The 20335-nt window shown below is 46.8% G+C and overlaps 2 long non-coding RNA genes across 2 annotated transcripts; both read right to left on the bottom strand.

Moving 5' to 3' along the window:
* Positions 1-700: 700 nt before the first annotated feature.
* Positions 701-16060, bottom strand: LOC135825317 (uncharacterized). Its single transcript, XR_010555055.1, has 3 exons — positions 15911-16060; positions 6745-6808; positions 701-1425 (listed from the first exon to the last, which is right to left on the bottom strand). It is a non-coding gene; the product is annotated as an uncharacterized LOC135825317 (long non-coding RNA).
* LOC135824913 (uncharacterized) lies at positions 12367-14467 on the bottom strand. The gene is made up of 2 exons (XR_010554971.1): positions 13387-14467; positions 12367-13302 (listed from the first exon to the last, which is right to left on the bottom strand). It is a non-coding gene; the product is annotated as an uncharacterized LOC135824913 (long non-coding RNA).
* Positions 16061-20335: the final 4275 nt, after the last annotated feature.

Here is a 20335-nt window from a genome sequence, read left to right as displayed (position 1 = left end):
TGAGGGAGGATAGATCAGATCCACCAACCATAGGCCAAAGGCCTAAATCCCATTTGCCACATCCATGTTTTACTCATGCCAGGCCACGAGCTACCGCTACATTCAAGTCCAAACAGTCTTGATGTGTATGCTGGAACTGTTTGGAGACCAAACGGACAACTAGACAAGCAACGGTGACCTACTTTAAAACTATTGTGTGCCACAATTTGTCATCACTGAGTTCTCCGCCTTACTTGCATGGAATGGGTATGGGGAACTGCTTTAGCACTGTTGTTCTACACATTGCTGAAAGGGTTGGGAAACGCAACTTAATAATAAAAGATTTGGCTTGACGCACGTATACGAAACAATTGGCCCCGGAGAAGTCCAAGATAAGTGAACTTCGCAGTGTTTCTTGAAAGCGAGGTGTCATATGCATTAATTTTTAAAGAAACATCTGGGAAGCTTCGAACCCGAACCCTACAGTGTATATGATACACGTTTAGATTTCAAATGTACCGGATTGCCAGCAAGCTAAGACGATTCTATTGCAATCCAATCAAGAGATATCTGCTGTAGAATGCTAAGACTATTATAAAGCAGACAGAAGTGAGAGAAGAGCCAAGACTTGCATGTACATTGTACAGTGCATGGTGGTGTACCTCCAAGTTTCACGTTAATCATGGTTCGGGCAACACAATGTGTCATCATACATCCTTGAATGCGACGGACCCCACGATAGGCGGTCAGCCTTTGGGTCTTCCTAATAAAGTTATTATTATTATTATTATTACATGTACCTGTTCCGTAGTACAAACAAGGTGTGAACAGTTCTTTTGTGTCAGTCACTTAAGACTTCAGTGGCAAATGCTTGTGAATAGCTCGGAGGAGCATCGTTCCTGGCAGATTCCAGTAACAGCGGCGCAGAGGGGACGGATGCGGTGGTTTGCTCATCCTGAGGCTGTTGTTGCTGCTCCTGTTGCTGGTGCTGCTACGCCTGTCGCTGCTCATGTTGTGTTCGGGATCAGTAGTCGTATGCCACAATATAATGTAATTGTTAAGCAGGATGTGTGACTGGCATGGCCATTACCGGCCCAACTGGATTGTTAGTGGGTAGGATGATTGCGTTCGGGATGACGGCGGCGCCGGGAACAGCAGCTGCAGCAGTTCCTTTTCTAACTGGCTGGGCTATACTTGCGCTTTCATGGGAACATTGCCGCAGAGCTCTGTTGAAATTTTGACTCTCAATTCGGACCTGACACCCAAGCACACAGCCTGCGAGGCCAAAAGGCATACAAATGAGCAAGCAAACAACTCCCCACGCAATTCGGATCCCACCCTCATAATATGGTTCAGCGTTGACTCCCTCAGCAATCAGGACCGCTCCGCCTATCAGGCACGCCACAAAGAGGATGAGGAGGAAAACAGCTAGAATGGAACGGCTTCCTAGACAGATGCAGACACACAAAGGCGCAAACACACACAGACATATTCACGCATATATGCATACACACACACGCATACACACATACACATACACACACACGCATACACACATCTTAGTAAGGCCAACAACCGCCCCTCAAAGTGTGCAGCTTCGATTGCCTCTGTTCATGTCCGTGAACCGGTATAATTATAGTGAAACATGTCTAAGATGACCACTCAAGGGACCTTGAAAACGTGGTCTCTGTAACCAGGTGGTCTCCTTATCCAGGGTCATTTGATTGGGAATAAAGTCCCTTGGTCTTGGTTGTAATGGTCTTCTTGGACAGGTGGTCGCCTTATCCGAGTGGTCACCTTATCCGAGTGGTCGCCTTAACAGGTTTTACTGTAATAGATAAAGAGAGGTTATAAGATGTCACTGAACAGTCTAGGAAGATAATTCCCGCGGGTATTTCAATGGCATTGGGGTCCAAATTAGATACGTACTTGTAGATGTATTGTGTATACTAATGCCTCCATCCTCGGACAAACAATAATTATTATGTCTTCTGGCGATGGCCAATTGTAGAAGTACTGTTGATAAACGAATTTGGATTTTCAGGTGTCCTTTGGAATGGGCGTGTTCCCTTCACCGATCTTAATGCCAGAATGTAAGACACCTTAAAAGACATTAGGATGGCTTAAAAAAGTACAAGATTCGGAAAGTCCAGTGAAATTCGACTAGGAACATTAAGATTATTATTATTATTAGAAACGACATCAACGTCCAGTTCCCCAAGAAGAGGACTGTTTATAATGATAACTGTATTCCCGTAGCTATGCAGAAGACGTTACTTCAGTTACGTCTGGCGCTAGCCAGAGTCCACACAGCTTTAATTTGGTGTTTGTTTGTTTGTTTGTTTGTTTGTTTGTTTGTTTGTGTCACGCCTGGCGCTATCCCGTATCTGTCCCCTACTGTACCGTACCAGCAAAGACAGCTGGCCACAATATTTTAGTTTGTTTGTGCCATCGACATGCCTGGCGCTATCCCGTATCTGTCCCGTACCATCAAGAGTACGGCACCATCAAGAGAATGAGTACCGTAAAGTACCGCCAGAGCGCCCCGTCTCGCGAGAGCGCCCCACCTTGATTTTACAGCCAGAGAAAGGAAAATCGTATGGCAGAGTGCAACGAAGTGTGTACGATGTGAGAATCATAGTGTACTAAGGTCACACTTGGCAGGTTTTTGTGTGGAGCTTGTGTCCTCTTGAAGGTACGGATTGACTGCAAAACGTGCAATATGTGTACAAGGTTCATGTCGTATGACCTACAGACAGCAGACCACCTCCACAATACGACCACGAAAGGATGAGATGGTGGGGCGCTCTGGCGGTACTTTACGGTATATATGCGAAGTGTATCGGGGGAACCATTCAGTACAGTAATATTTTGTGTGGATTTGTGTGCGAGGCCGAGATCCCACTAGCAGGCTGGCTGGGCCGCCTGTCGACCAGCCCGGGAATCGCATGTAGGCCGATAGCATAATAATTATAACGTATATACAGTCATGTAGATATATAGCAGGGAGTCATATTATGTAAACGACTCCCTGCTGTATGGGGAGATTTTCTGGAAAAAAAGAAGTTGGGAGACGAGTAAATGCAATCAGAATGGATGTTAGTTGCCGTCAGTATAATAATAATAAGAAGATGAACGCCCGTGATCGGCAGAGTCAGCGCCGGTCCCAGGAAACGTCAGGACAGACATCCCGTCGACTCCAGAACGCCCGTGAGAGTCAGCGCCGGTCCCATAGCTATGCAGAAGACGTTACTTGTACTTCAGTATCTCATTGAAACGTTTTTGCAATACAATGATTTTTTTTATTTATTTTTTTATTGAAAAACCACAAACCTTCAGACATGTGAATGTGCACATTATATACAGTGTACATACGTATGTATCGAGAAGGCAGCACGGAACCGGCAATGGTGGTGAGGCCTGGGCAGCTCGTCCGACTGTGGGTCTCGGAGTCAACACTGGGCAGACGCACCGGGGGGGGGGGGGGGGGTAGCTTAGGAGATAAGGGATGAAGCCAGCATGATCATAGTATGTAATGCATATGCAGAAGTAATAATGATGTTAATCTTACTTCCTCCGTATACAACAACTTCGTGACTTTTTTTGGAAAGCTGCGCACAGCTCTGAAATTGTTCCGTTTGACTTGGAATAACACTCGTGGCATTGTCTAACCTGTTTACAAGCTATATACAAAGAAAAAAGCAACTTAGACGAATGAGATTGAGTTTTTTCAGAGTCTTCGTCGCTCATGTCATTGTCACCTGACGACGCAGACTCCGCATCGCCAACAGTCGCTGCTTCCGCTCGCATTTCGTTCAGATTCTTGTCACCTGCAGTGATGATCCGACGCTGGACTTTGGCTACGTCCTCTTCATCTCTAGAGCTGTGTACGAATCGGTGTCAACTATATTCAGTTGTTCCAACCCGCAACCTCCATTATGCCGTGAAACGAGTCGTACAAGCACATCCCCACGCTTCGCATTTTCTCGCCAGGAAAATCCTCCCAAGCATTCTACAATGGCTTCGAGGAGGTCCCTGCGATTCCCCTTGGCGACAAAGGAGGCGTCTGACTGGAGAGAGGCGAAGAAAGCCAGGCCATCGACATTCTGATCCTGAGTCTGCGCTGGTTGCACGACGACTGAGATGTTTCATCTTGCCGTGCGAGCGAAACAAATCGATGTTCTCACGCTGCGTAGATATCATGGATATGGGGCCGCGCACCGCAAGTACGAGCCTGGCCAGTTTCAGGGCAGCGAGTGCCGCGTGACTTCGTGTTCCAGCCACGAGCTACACTTCGTCACTGTGTCAGTTTCGAGCAAGTAAGTGTTAGTTTTTTTTCATTTGACTCTTGAGTTTCTGTCGGCAATGTCCTCACACGCATGGCGTACGTGGAAAATCTGTTCGGGATCAACCAAACTCACCTCGACATGGACGTGGGTTGTCGATGACAGCCTTTGGCGCCGTTCGTTGAGCAGGTTCTTGCTCAAAAACACCGTGCAAAAAAAGTCACGAAGTTTTTGTATACGGAGGAAGTAAAAACAATAGTGCGGATGATGTAGCTAATCAAAGTAAAAAGCATTTCCATCAGTTCTAACAACATGCACGATGAGCTAGGCAACAAAGCATAGCGCAGGGCCCTGAGCTTCCAAGCTCTCTCGTTTAGGAAGACAAGAAGGGGACTGTTTATAATGATAACTGTATTCCCGTAGCTATGCAGAAGACGTTACTTCAGTTACGTCTGGCGCTAGCCAGGGTCCACACAGCTTTAATTTGGTATTTGTTTGTTTGTGTGTTTGTTTGTTTGTTTGTGTCACGCCTGGCGCTATCCCGTATCTGACGGCAAAAATCATAGGGATGTTATAAATTTTTCAATTCTCCTATTTTTTTCAGGCATATCCTGGGATTCGAACCCGCACTATCGCCCTACATGCATTCCCCCATACACTTCGCATTCATACCCATTCTTCCAAGTTGCTCCACGTTATGATCTTGCGTTTGAAAGCCCTATTTGGATATTGCGGGCAGCTGTATGTGGCCAGCTATATCCCTACCGTACCATACCAGCAAAGACGGCTGGCCACAATGCATATTCAAATAGGGCTTTCAAATGCAAGATCATAATGTGAAGCAACTTGGAAGAATTAGTATGTATGCGAAGTGTATCGGGGGATGCATGCAGGGCGCGATAGAGCGGGTTCGAATCCCAGGTTAAGTCTTTAAAAAAAAAGGAATTTTTCAAAGACCGGGTCATGCATGCAGGGCGCGATAGTGCGGGTTTGAATCCCAGGTTATGTCTTAAAAAAAGGAATTTTTTAAAGACCGGGGGAGTCATGCAGGGCGCGATAGTGCGGGTTCGAATCCCAGGTTATGTCTAAAAAAAAGGATTTTTTCAAAGACCGGGGGATGCATGCAGGGCGCGATAGTGCGGGTTCGAATCCCAGGTTATGTTTTTACAAAAAAGGAATTTTTTAAAGAATTTATAACATCCCGATGCTTTTTTTTGTCTAGGTCATCAAGGCAAAAAAGCATAGCATAGGGCCCTGAGCTTCCAAGCTCTCTCGTTTGGTATTTGTTTGTTTGTGTGTTTGTTTGTTTGTTTGTGTCACGCCTGGCGCTATCCGTATCGGCAAAAAAGCATAGGATGTTATAAATTTTTCAATTCTCCTATTTTTTTCAGGCATGTCCTGGGATTTGAACCCGCACTATCGCCCTACATGCATTCCCCCATGCACTTCGCATTCATACCCATTCTTCCAAGTTGCTTCACGTTATTATCTTGCGTTTGAAAGCCCTATTTGAATATTGCGGGCAGCTGTATGTGGCCAGCTGTGTTTGATGGTACGGTACGGGAGACGGTGTCGTATTACCCTCGATCGTACCTGTCCCGTACCTATCCCCTACCGTACCGTGCCATCAAAGACGGCTGGCCACAATGCATATTCAAATAGGGCTTTCAAATGCAAGATCACAATGTGAAACAACTTGCAAGAATTAGTATGTATGCGAAGTGTATCAGGGATGCATGCAGGGCGCGCGATAGTGCGGGTTCGAATCCCAGGTTATGTCTTAAAAAAAAGGATTTTTTATAAGAATATATAACATCACTATGCTTTTTTTTGTCTAGATCATCAAGGCAAAAAAGCATAGCGTAGGGCCCTGAGCTTCCAAGCTCTCTCGTTTAGGATGACCCAAAGGCAAATCGCCTAGAGAGGGGTTCACCACATTGAATGGTTGTAGCATGACAAAGCAAAAAACTGTTACTGGTAGTAACGCATGTCGCTGCTCTCATGTCAGGAGGCGGCTGCTGTATCGAGAGAGAAATTAGAGGACGCTGAATGAGGCTGCATAGATTCCCATCCCGTACCCGTCACCTCCCTCCCTTTACCCCCAACTCGCTCCAGCATATTTCGGCACTATACAACACAGATCATCCACGTGACGTCTCAACCCGAAATGATTGCGCAATTCCATTGAAAGTCCAAACAAACAACACTGGGGGCCGTGGTGTCAATTGCCTGCACAAATTTTTCTTGCGATATTTATGTGGGAGACTTCCGTGATAAGCATCCATTTGCTTTTGGAGAATCCTTTTAAATAAATACAATACAATACAATACAAATATGTCCCTCCCTTCCGTCTTAGTATGTCAATTTTCCTTTTCCACCATTTTCCCTAGAAAGGTCAACTTCCGAGGGGCATCTTTTTGGCCTTTGTATAGTTCCTTATATGTTGTGAGTAAGAATCAATAGGGATGCATGCCTTACTTCGATCCCATCCAACCATGACGTCCGAGTGATAGATTGCGGACAAGGCAACTTTGAACTTGATCTACAGAAGAGCAGCAGTCAACCAAACAATCCAGAATCAGTGATAAGCATTTGCGGATAATGAAACCAAATTGATACGAGAGCGATTTATCCCTCAATTATCATCAATGCGATCGCTCGTATCCATGTGCACCTCCAATCTTTTCACTCAGTTTATGTACATAACTACATAGTCGCTTTGGTCAGGACACATGGATAAACTGTCAGTTTCGTCCGCTACCACCTACCTACTTAAATCTTCATTTGAAAGAACACGATTGCGAAGCAGAAAAAAGCAAATTAATGTAGAAAAGCTATGTATATGGAAATTCCAAATCAAATATTATAGACACGATCAAATTATAGGAACAACACAAACTTGATTCTGGGCCACAGTCCTCAAAATACGGAAGGGGTATTGGTGACGTACAATTTATTACCAAACACATCAATCCAACAGGTGATCACACCAATCCAACAGGCGATCTGAAGCAAACTCACCAAGAGATCTAGTCACGCGACAGCACGTGGCACTCAAGAAAAACCCTTACATACTGCTTTGTAATACCTACATGTATCTACATACAATATACTTACCTACCTACCTACCTACGTACCTACCCACCTACCAACCTACCTACCTACCTACTTACCTATATTTTGGGCTCAGTAGAGCGTCCAGCCCCTATATGATGTCCAACCCCTATATAGAGTCCATTGGTCCAAAATCCACTGTACAGAGTCCAAACTTGGAATCAACTGTGAGCTCAAAGTTTAGATGGACATCACTCCCTGTATAGAGTCCAGCCAATTGGCTTCACCCCTATATAGAGTCCATTGGTCCAAAATCAACTGTACGGAGTCCAAACTTTGCAATCAACTGTTGAGTTCGAAACAGGACGACTGACGACATATCCAGACATTACAACGGGAACAGGTTAGTGGGAACGACATTTATTATACTAGTAGACGACGAGACAAGAGACCAAGACGAACGAAACGACTACATTGAAGAGTGAGAAAAGAGAGAGTCAGAGATCAAGTCTGAACGGCAAGATAAAGGGCCTGGGTAGCTATGGCAAATATGGGCGCGCAAGTAGCTACCCAGGCCAACGGAACAAAAGGAGACAAAAGGTGAGTACGTAAGTGCATGCAGGCCAGCTAGAAAAGGTACGGGAGGAGGTACCTAACATACAACCCCTCCATGAAAAAAATCCCGCATCCTCGCGGAGAGAAAAAAAGAGAGAAAAAGATTAAAAAAATGAACTGGAGGAGAAAACACACACACACACACATACTGCACGCGCGCATGGATCTCACGAAAGTGTGTACTAAAAATGCACTCGTACACATCATTCCTGTACTACTTATTGTGTGTAATAACTATTGGAGTTTGACGAGGAACGTGAATTACTAGTATTTTGCACGGCTAATACAGCCTAGTTACACTTTTGCTAAACATCCAAAAATTAGAGCGTGGCTCACCATGATCGGACCCCTAACTTGGTTATGTTTTACGAACACACGCGGGCACACACACTACAAAAAAATTCCCGAAAATAAATTTGACGAAGAAGCATACAAAAAAAAGAAAGAGAGAAAGGTAGCTGACCTGCATGGCTTGAACGAGAATAGACGAGGTAAGGTTGGCGTAGGAGACACGAGGTTGATAGAGACGAGACGAGGTTGGCGTAGGAGAGACGAGACTGACATGGACGAGACGAGGTTGACATAGACGAGACGAATGGTGGTTGAGGACGGCTGGGCATGGGATGATCTCAGGGTCGTGGGTCGATCAATAATCGGGCGCCAATGTTGAGTTCGAAACAGGACGACTGACGACATATCCAGACATTACAACGGGAACAGGTTAGTGGGAACGACATTTATTATACTAGTAGACGACGAGACAAGAGACCAAGACGAACGAAACGACTACATTGAAGAGTGAGAAAAGAGAGAGTCAGAGATCAAGTCTGAACGGCAAGATAAAGGGCCTGGGTAGCTATGGCAAATATGGGCGCGCAACTAGCTACCCAGGCCAACGGAACAAAAGGAGACAAAAGGTGAGTACGTAAGTGCATGCAGGCCAGCTAGAAAAGGTACGGGAGGAGGTACCTAACACAACTATAAAGAGTCTTTATGTGGACAACACTCCCTGTATAGAGTCCAGCCAATTAGGCATCCCCTATCCAGAGTTCGAAATTAGACATAGGATCTGCTGTAAGCAGTGAATATTAACCAGATAACGGCCTCTCCCTTTAATCCTTTACATCATTCACTTCTCAAGATAAAAAACAAGTATTGAGGCGCCACTGCAGCCACTTCATTACATGAAAAACCCTACAAACACCATCCTCAAATCAAGTGGTCTCTTCGCAGACGCTGCAAATTACAATATCTCAATCATGTAGTGTTGCCAAAGTATTGTGCACGCACACACACATGCACACACCCACACAACACCAAGAAAATACCTAGAAAAAAACCAAGAATTGAAAGAGAATAATGGAGAGCCAAGGATTAATTATTTGTTTTCAAATTATGCGGAATGCGGAAAGCCCGGCTTCCAGCCGAGTCTCACGCGAACCGTGATTTCTTTTCAAATTATTGTGCGCGCGCGCACACACACACAAACTTATACAACGCCAAGAAAACACCAAGAAAAGAGTAGAGACACAATACACACGCAACTCCAACAGCCATGTAAACGTCCACCTATTTACACGTAAAGTCAAGAGGGATAACAAATAATTATACGAAACGAATGCATACGTGGGCGGATGCACGCACGTTTCCATAAATGTAGTAGTGTAAGAGAGTAACATAGTGCAATAGTCAGCATAATACTAGCACATGCTGAGAGTGCAATAGCAAGCTTCACCATTGCTCATGGCCATGCAAATGTTCAGCAGCACTCAGTTCCGCAAGCTTCTGAAGATCAGCACACCTGCAACAAATAGATAGCACAAGGATACGCTTATTACCGTAATGATGCATGGGAGCACACAACTACCAAGTTCTCAACGAATGTGATGCTCAATGAAAATCCATCCACGCAAAGACCTGTGAACAGGTGACGGTGGGGACAATAATCTATTAGAAATACGAGGAATAAGGTCGTTTGTGCACACTCAAGACGCACAGACACACCACCATACATGTAGTGTACACAGTGTTTCACTTCACTGTAACTAAATTGAAATGAGATGATTTGAACAATCTGTACAGCGTTGCCGTCAGTCAGTCTTCCCCAAGATAGAAATGCAATGATTTGTTGTCACGAGGCAGTTTCACTGACTCAATGTCATGTTTGTGACATCAAAACGGTTACTCCATGGAATACGAGTACATGTATTAGCTTGAGAAGCTTTTTCTTGTCATCGGCATACAAGAAATCCTCCTCCTACTACTACTACTACTACTGCTACTAGTACACTGGCACTGCGTTTGTGGATCCCATTGTATTTGACATCATACTAGAGCCTAGTAGAGGAAGAGTGTCGTGGAGTTCACATAATTATCACAGGGATAAAAATACATTTCTCATGAAATAAAATAATAATTGATGATAGCTGACGATCGTATACGATTGATGCAAAGTCCTTGTAGTCCTTGAGGATTATTACGAAGTGGTTGATTACTTTTAGGGCATTCATTCAAGCAACATCAAACAAACGCGATACGCTCCTTGAAAATGGAAACAAATTCAAGCATAACGACAGAACAGCAGACCAATCGAAACGAGTAAAAGCTTCCTTACCTCATTCATCGTCCTGACATGTAGTTGGACAGCCTTTTGACACGGTGGTACAGGCAGCTCTTGTCGAGTCGAACAGGGTATCCTTGTGGCGTCAATGTCATGTTTGTGACATCAAAACGGTTACTCCATGGAATACGAGTACATGTATTAGCTTGAGAAGCTTTTTCTTGTCATCGGCATACAAGAAATCCTCCTCCTACTACTACTACTACTACTGCTACTAGTAGTAGTACACTGGCACTGCGTTTGTGGATCCCATTGTATTTGACATCATACTAGAGCCTAGTAGAGGAAGAGTGTCGTGGAGTTCACATAATTATCACAGGGATAAAAATACATTTCTCATGAAATAAAATAATAATTGATGATAGCTGACGATCGTATACGATTGATGCAAAGTCCTTGTAGTCCTTGAGGATGGACCGTATGCGTGTTAAAACAAAATGGCGTCACGATTTATTGAAAGTGGTATAGTTGGTGGAACGAGTGTTCAAAACCATTTGAACTTCATACTGTTCGTCTTCTTTTTGACATGCTCTCTTTCCATCGTCCTTAGCTTTTGTTTGTTTTGAGCTGTTTTGGCTTTCTCCTATACCTCTGGGGGATGCCAAGTGATGGTTTTGATAGGCTGGTGATGGCTGTGAGTGAGAGTTTGCCGATCGGCGTCGTCCTCGCTATAGCGATGAAAATACTAGTTACTGCGAACCTGGCAGATATCACAACACGTCGGAGCGTCCAGGAGCAAAGGAATCTTGGGTTTTCACTGGAATCTAGTTCCTCCAGCATCGTGTAGCCCACCGTCGGTGAATGGCGGTCCAGAAAGGTCGAACCTGGTCTTCTGCAGCATCTCGCAGTCCTGCGAGGCACACTGAATACGCCTGTCATGTATTCTACAAATAAAAATCACGAAGTAGTGGATTCTATAGTGATGAGTCTATCCTGTACGCTGTAAAAGACACAGGAAATGTGACTAGTGTCTGTACACTGGACGCCAATATCCCAGTCTTCTCCTGCAGGATCTGTTTGGCATTGACATACCGGTATGCAGTGGGTCGACATTGGCCTGGTTTGGCAGGTATCTGCCTGGGTGGATGTAGCAGGTTTGCATTGGCTCGTCGTCCAGTCCCACATTTTCCTGTAACTGTGGAGTACCAGCAGGGTTTGAGAGGTTGCTCATGCTGTGAACACATCTCTACTGCCTGTCTCGTCCTGGAAGTGCCGTCTCGCCGCTTCCTTGCTCTACAATCGCGCTTATTTCGCTTTGTTTCGTGGTGCAGCTCAAAACCTGCCCAAACAACTGTGAGCTCGCAACATGGTATGGACAAATTGCGCCACTCATGCTGGATGACTAAAACCGGGATAGTCGAGTAAGCGAATCACTCCCTGGGCCATGGCAAGATCTGTTCAGCGAGGGCTATTCCAACCTCCAAGTGCATAGTCACCGATCGATCCATGCGATGGTGGTTGACCTACAAAGAGCCAAGGTCTACGTGTACTACTATTGGATGCTGTCTACATGCAGTCAACAAAATCAAAGTACCTCAGTATTCCCCAGAATAGGGCATGTGCATCTATAGCATGACACGACAGGGGTTCTGGCGGCACCTGTCAAACAAGCAGTAGCGACTAGTGCCAGCTACCTATTGGAGGCTAGCCGCTACAGTCTGTCACTGGAGATAATTATTATGTTCACTGTTTAGACTGAGCACAATCAATGGTGCCCAATCGATCTGCCCAATGTGTGTTCTGTTCCACCTAATTATAACGTCCCATCACATCAACCCTGCTACACGCACATGTCGTCACTCTAGCATGACTTGTGTTATTATTGTTTATTTTGATTCGCACGATAAATAGAGCACAATAAACGTTAACTTGACCGAAGGATAAAGGCGACTGCAGATAGAGGAACACATCGAGGTACAGGTACCGGCATCAATACAGTATCAGAAAGAAACAAACAAAAATGAGAGTACGCAGAAAAAACTCTCGTAAGCCCAAGGGGAAGTGGTTGATGAGGGATGAATGCACTCTCCACGCTCATCTACACTTCGTGGAAATGCTCACATACATACAATAATATGCAACATAGCAATAGCATGCACAGAACCGAACAATTTCATGTTCACACATGCAAGCACAGACCTGAACATTAGTACAAAAAGCCGATACAGACAATATCCCCATACACACAGACGCACACAACACACACACACACACACACAATGTCCCATGTATGCGCCCGTGGCGAGAAAAGCACGCAAATCTACAATGCACTGGATGTGAACCCACAGATTTTCTCTTATAGCAACGATAGCGGATCTGATTCTGAATGAAACACACACACACACACACACACACACACAATACAATCATTGAATGCCCATCCGCAGATGATGGCAGGTCCTGAAAGAACAGGCAGTGTTCCAGTAATGGGGAACAGAACTTCGAGTGGCGAGTGAGGTATACACACACACGTGCGTGCGCGGGCACACACTAAAGTATTCAGAAATAAAATCGACATTGTAGTATTCATTGGTTGGGGAATGGAAAGGAAAATAAAACATTGTTGTAGGTTATTGTTGTAAGGACACTGGGAGCACAACAGAAAGGTAAGCAACTTGCTTTGAAGCAAAGAACGTTATTATTCCACGGATCTCAGAAGGAAGGAACGTTCCAGAATGCTGCACTGGCAACAGGCGGCCTGCATGTGCGCGGCCCCTGCAGTCGGTCCAGCTGCCGGCCTTGCAGTGCTAAAAAGAATGTGCAGTACAGCATGTCACATAGTATCGCAGCCTGGACAAATAGGCGCTGGGAAGTCCTAGTTATGTGCTCACCTACACCACGATGCACCAATCTTCTGAGCTACTTTGGCAACAACTTTGTCCACTTGAGACTCCCATGGGCTGAGCCAGTTGTTGAGGGCTGCACCAAGGTGGACGGCAATGACCGCTGATGGCAAGGCAATCCATAATACACAGTCACTAGGGCATCGTCAACATGGCGCTGAGGCTGGATGAATAAAATCAACCTTAAGGCTGTCGCGGGGTTGACAACGAGGCCGCTGTCTCGAAGCTAGTCAGTCAGCCTGGTCACCGCCATTGACGAACAAGTCGCCACCGCCAGCAGTGGCGGTAGGTTGTGACAAGTGTGGTGCAATATTGTCAGCAAATTCAGTACTTAGGATAAGATGAGTGACAAAGGGAACGTTGTGTTTGATAATATTGAAGTGAACAGGGATGATCACAAACCCTGCGCGTACTCCACCGTGAGTTACAAGAAAATTCCGGACTGGACGACGAGCAAACGCCAACCTGCTACATCCAACCAGGCAGATACTATTACGATAGCTGCCAAACCAGGTCAATGCCGACCTACTGCATAATGTCAATGTCAAACAGATCCTGCAGGAGAAGACTGGGGTGTTGGCGTCCAGTCACTGAGTGTACAGACACCAGTCACATTTCCTGTGTCTTTTGCAGCATACAGGCTGAGACTCATCACTGTAGAGTCCACTACTGCATGAGTTATATTTGTACAATACATGGCAGGCGTACACGGTGTGCCTCGCAGGACTGCGAGGTGCTGCAGAAGACCAGGTTCGACCTTTCTGGACCGCCATTCACCGACGGTGGGCTACACGATGCTGGAGGAACTAGATTCCAGTGAAAACCCAAGATTCCTTTGCTCCTGGACGCTCCGATGTGTTGTGATATCTGCCAGATGCGCAGTAACTAGTATTTTCATCGCTACAGCGAGGACGACGCCGATCGGCAAACTCTCGCTCACAGCCATCACCAGCCTATCAAAACCATCACTTGGCATCCCCCAGAGGTATAGGAGAAAGCCAAAACAGCTCACAACAAACAAAAGCTAAGGACGATGGAAAGAGAGCATGTCAAAAAGAAGATGAACAGTATGAAGTTCAAATGGTTTTGAACACTCGTTCCACCAACTATACCACTTTCAATAAATCGTGACGCCATTTTGTTTTAACATGAATATCGCGGATTATTACGAAGTGGTTGATTACTTTTAGGGAATTCATTCAAGCAACATCAAACAAACGCGATACGCTCCTTGAAAATGGAAACAAATTCAAGCATAACGACAGAACAGCAGACCAATCGAAACGAGTAAAAGCTTCCTTACCTCATTCATCGTCCTGCCATGTAGTTGGACAGCCTTTTGACACGGTGGTACAGGCAGCTCTTGTCGAGTCGAACAGGGTATCCTTGTCGCGTCGAACGAAAGAGAGTGTCAGTGTATCTGACTCGTTAGATTGGAACTGTGCTGAACTTTTCTCCTTCTCCGCTTTCTGCTTTCATCCCTCGCTCTGATGAAACCGTTCAAACGTCTTACTGGCAGCAATAGCCAGCCAAACAGGGGATCTTTGTGGCGTCGAACGAAAGAGAGTGTCAGTGTACCTGACTCGTCAGATTTGAACTGTGCTGAACTTTTCTCGTTCTGCAATTTCTGCTTTCATCCCGCGCACTGATAAAACGTCTTCAGAGAACCACAAGACGCTTTCCAGATTTGATTTTGAACGTCTCCTTATCCTCCTTGGTTACCTCGAGACAGATTACTGTCAGCAACTGCACAGCAGAACTGACAGCCATGGCTGAAGTGAAGAAAGGAATGCGCTGCCACGAGGCAAGCAAAACTGAAAAGGTGTTTGTTCTCTTTCGGGCACAACACACAGTACAGGACGGCGTGACTGGATAAACTGGACTCCTGGACCATGAATAGGGGACTTGTAGAAAAAGTGTACTCTTTATAGGGGATTGCGCGGCAGGATGAAGCTGATCAAAACTGAGTGGACTCCTGGACTCTGTGTAGTGGATTTTGGACCAATGGACTCTATATAGGGTGCTGGACATCATAATTTATAGTGCATGGACTCTATACTGAGTCCTACATAAAATTATATCTACCCACCTACCTACCTACCTACCTACCTACCTACCTATGTACCTACCTACCTACCTACCTACCTACCTACCTACCTACATACATACAACGTACCTATACCTACCTACCTACCTACCTACCTACCTACCTACCTACATACATACAACGTACCTATACCTACCTACCTCACAAGTCACTAGTAAGAAACAAAGCAAATAGACAACCGAGTAGTACGTAAAAGCCTACTAGTACATACATTATAACCCAGAGACTGTGCGCCTAAACCTGCAATAGTGCTCAAATGCCGGGAATGGGCAGAGCGTACATTACTAACCCATTACTAGTACAACACTAATATTAGATAAACCTTGTTTTATGCTGTCAAACTAACAGCATAGTACATACATGTGTGTTCACCAACATTGTTCGTACTACTGGAGAAACACTCACCGAAGTGTTGGCAGCAAATATCAATGCAGTCTTTGCATAGCCTTCAGTTGTTGAACTTGTTGGAAGACCTCACGCAGACGCTCTTCCCCTGCAGCTAGTTCACCAGTCTGTATTATCATTAGAAGTTCTCGTAAAACAAATGGAGACTCTAACAATCGCTGATCAACCTTGCACCACATTCGGAGAAAGAGAAGTGTTTTTCCCTCAAACCAGTTAAGATTTCAAACATGTGTGCCGTTTTGTACTTTTCACTAGCAGTGGTGCGACTGGTACCATGCCTGGCTTAGCTAAAGCCGTAAACCAGGTAAACATGGTAAAGGCTGGGTAGCACGCTCCGAGCGCGGCCGACACCATGCAATCACCTCCGGAATGTCTCACTTCGTGACACTCCCAGACTGGGTTTGCTTGAAGCGTGCAGCCAGTGTGGGGTAGCCCTCGTACGGTATGGTGTTGGACGGAATGCAGTTAGTTGTAACCTCGTACAGTGTGCCCTTTCGATCTCGGCTACGGTTTAGTGTACTACAGCGCTGGCAACTGAAATCCGGCCACCTTAGGCCGCGGTCACACATGATTGATGATTGATTGATTTTATTTGGATTCGCGAGACCAAACGAGCAGGAGTGCTCAATAACAGGGTAGCGAATGGTTGAGTTGTGCTATGTGACAATGTAGTGTGTGCGTGGAGGGGGGGGGGGGGGGGAGCTGCGGAGGCCCAATACAATGTAAGGGGATGGGAGGAGAGAAGGCCAGCGGAGAGTCAAATTCAGAAGAGGGAGGAGAGAATAGCTGAAGTACACGGTTACTGAGCGAATTCAAATAAACCAAACAAACAGCAAAACAAGTACACAGCTCACGAGAATAAAGAGGACTGGAGCACAGAATTGAACTGCTGATGTACACAGCTGACGAGAATAAAGACAGGAGCACAGAAATGAACGGGAGGCAGTCTACGAAGTGGTGGTACCATCGGTGCATGCACCACGGTACATTATCATATTATCGGCGCGGCTTTGCAAAGTTCGTGGGTACTGAATACCATGGTGTGACCAATTGTGTAGCAGTCTACAACGTGTAGGGAATGGCAGCTCGGCGGAATGCTGGGATGTTGCCCATGGCTCGCACCGTGTCAGGTATATGGTTCCATAACAGGCAACCGCGAGATGCCGGTCGGCATTGGCCTGCTCGGCTTCTGGCTATTGGTTGTTGCAGGCCCAGACTGCGCTGAAGGCGAGTTGCTCCGCAGTTGCTGACAAACAGTGCCTGCAGAGCAGGACTGGCACGGTTATGAACGCACCGCCATACCAGCACGAGCAGTTTCTGGCGATATACCTCGTCCACGCGATAAACAGAGAGCCTCTCCAAGAGGTCACTGGCCCTGGTAAATCGTGGTCGTCCGAACACCGCCCTTGCTGCGCGGTTTTGGGCCATCTGCAAGCGGTTTAGCTGGTTGTGGGTCAAGCCAGAGCCATAGGCGGACGATCCATATATCAAATCCGGCATGATGACAGATAGGAAGTACTTTCTTCGACTAGCTAGAGTGAGGCAACGTCGCGCCCGCCACAGACTACCAATCTTCCTAGCAGTGCGTGAGATGCACCGGTCAACTTGCGGTTGCCAGGCCATTCGTTCATCGATCAAGATGCCGAGGTATTTCGCGCTGGTGGTGTGCGGAAGGACATCATTTCGACAGCGTACAACCACGTCCGGCTGCTGCCCACTGCTGCTGGTAAAAACCAATACATTGCTCTTCTTTGCATTTAGTACAAGACCACGAGCGTCCAGCCAACTTGAGAGGGAGGTAACCGCCAAGCTGAGCGCATCAGACACCTCTTGCGCTGTCCGTCTTGCACATGTCAGGGCGATGTCGTCCGCAAACTGCAGTGATGATGCCGGCGCAGATTCAGAGGGGACATCTCTAGTGTATATGGAGAACAGCATGGGTCCTAGTACAGAGCCCTGCGGCACACCACAAGTGCACGGTACAGTTCTGCCCAGTCGGGAGCCCATACGAACGCGTTGATGGCGCCCAGACAAATAGTCGCGAAACCATTTCAGGGCTGTGCCGGAGATACCGATGCTGAACAAGTCCTGGATGAGGGTGGCATGCTTCACCTTGTCGAAGGCTTTACTCATATCTAACAGGCATGTTGCTACAACAGAACCATTGTCTCTTGCTTGGAGGACGGTGTCCGAGAGCAGTGCCAGTGCATCTTCGGTCGAGTGTCCAGGGCGGAATGCAAACTGGGTGTTAGGGAGAGCTGGGTCGACGAAGTCAACCAGGGCTTTCTGCACCAGCTTTTCGAGTAGCTTAGAGATCACGGGTAACAGCGACACAGGGCGGTAGTTTGTGGGCACGGATGGGTCTCCGGCCTTGAACAGGGGTGTGACGTGTGCTAGCTTGAAACCTCTTGGCACTTCCCCGCTGGACAGGGACGCATTAAACAGTGTGACCAGTGAAGGGGCAAGGATATCAGCGCTATGTTTCAGTACAAAACCGGGTATGTCGTCGCTTCCTGTGGCCTTGGTCGTGTTGATTGATCGTAGTAACCGCTCAACTTCCCTGACAGTAACCAGCGGAAAGGAGATGAGACATTGCTGTGGGGGTGGTCCGCTTGGTATCTGGAGACTTTGCGGCCGGCTGGTGTCCGTGATAACCTTGTGGAACGCGGTGGTTACTGCATCCATAGGGCATGCGGGCTCCTGGTGTTGACGGCTTCGTCCTGTGACCTGATTGATAACCGACCACATTTGACGAGGATTAGAGTTATTCTCACTGCACTGGGTGCGGAAGTACTCATTGCGTTTTCTGCGGTACGCATTTGAGCATGCAGATCTGGCTCGCTTGAAGTCCTGATGTGCCGCCCAGTCCCCTTTGTTCGCGAGCCATTTCTTGTGGAGTCGGATTTTCCGCTGATTTAGCTGGAACAAGTCTCTATCCGACCAGGGCGGGTTTGATGGCCGTTTCCCCTGACTTGTAAGAATCTGCGGAGCATGCCTGTCCAGCACGTCCATGAACCCTCCATGCCACTGGTGCCACATTTGGTGCACGTCGGATCCAGGTGCAAATGCATACAAGTTGGCTGCAATGAGGTCACGCCGAAAAGACTCGAAGTCCATCCGGTGTAGATGGCGAGTGATGCGAGGTGCACGACTAGTAGTTTGCGCAGTGAGGAGATGGAGATGCGCTCTCACCAGGAAATGGTCGCTGATGTCACAGGGAATAACACTGCAAGCGGAGACGTTGGTGGGATCTGAAAGAACAAGGTCGATCACAGTTCCATGGGGATGCTCTGGTGTGACACGTGTTGGGGAGATAACGTGATTTTTCAGGCCATATACGTCGCAGAGATCAAGCAAGTGGCGCACCTGATGACTACCTTGGCATACATTAGCGTTGAAGTCACCGAGTAGGGTCATCGATGGTGTCACTTGGGACGCCCGCTCAAGCTCTTGCTCTATCCGAGTCCAGTAGGCGACTGGCTCATTTGGCGGTCGATAGACGCATGCAACTAGGTGAGGTCCGGACTTGCTCTTGACTTCAAGCCATATGATTTCAACGTTTTCTTTGCTTAGGTCAGGACGCGGTCTTGCGGGAAGTGTGGAGCGGTAGTAGATGGCTACGCCACCACCCTGTCTACCACGATCACGTCGTGCAATTGAGTATCCTGGGATACACAGTTCTCCATCTCCGATTGTCTGATCCAGCCATGTCTCGGCAACACCAAGTATGTCCAAGCTCTGGCTTGCCAGGACAGCTTTGACATCGTGCACCTTATACCGCAAGCTACAGACATTTAGGAATGCAATATTGAGGGCGGATGTCTTGCTAGGCATCGGCTGGTTAGCTGAGGTAGGACGGGGCTTAAATGGTAATGCATGAGGATTTAGGGGGAGAGCCATAGAAAGGGTTATAAAGTTGAGACGAATACTGGGATGACTAGCAGCTCATGAAAAGCTTGCACCGCTTTTGCGGAGGCGGAAAGCGGAACTACCGCAGCCGCTTTGGCGAACCACACGATGCAGCGGTCACACATACATGTAGACTACTGTGCTCCTCAACGCTCCGCTTTGGCGGAGAGAATGCAAATGCAGCACGTCCTATGAAATTTTAGATGTTCTTGTCCGAGTTGAAGCGACCTTCGCTTGTACAAGTAGACCTATCGTGGATCGCTGAAAGGCTAGGCTGCTGAATGTCTCCTGTCAAGTACACTCGTGGATTTGGGGCGCATTCACTGCGGCCCAGTACAGGTGTATTTGAATATTACTAGTTTGGTTTACATCAATATCAAATTCAAATAGTTGTATAGCAGGGTGTCGTTGCCTCCTTCTTGTCCGAGTTGAAGCGACCTTCGCTTGTACAAGTAGAGCTATCGTGGATCGCTGACAGGCTGCTGAATGTCTCCTGTCAAGTACACTCGTGGATTT

The sequence above is a fragment of the Sycon ciliatum genome, chromosome 9 (assembly GCF_964019385.1).
Source record: "Sycon ciliatum chromosome 9, ocSycCili1.1, whole genome shotgun sequence".
In the NCBI taxonomy this organism is placed as follows: Eukaryota; Metazoa; Porifera; class Calcarea; order Leucosolenida; family Sycettidae; genus Sycon; species Sycon ciliatum.
Note: the sequence above shows the minus strand (reverse complement) of the source record. Positions and strands in the feature narration are given on the sequence as shown.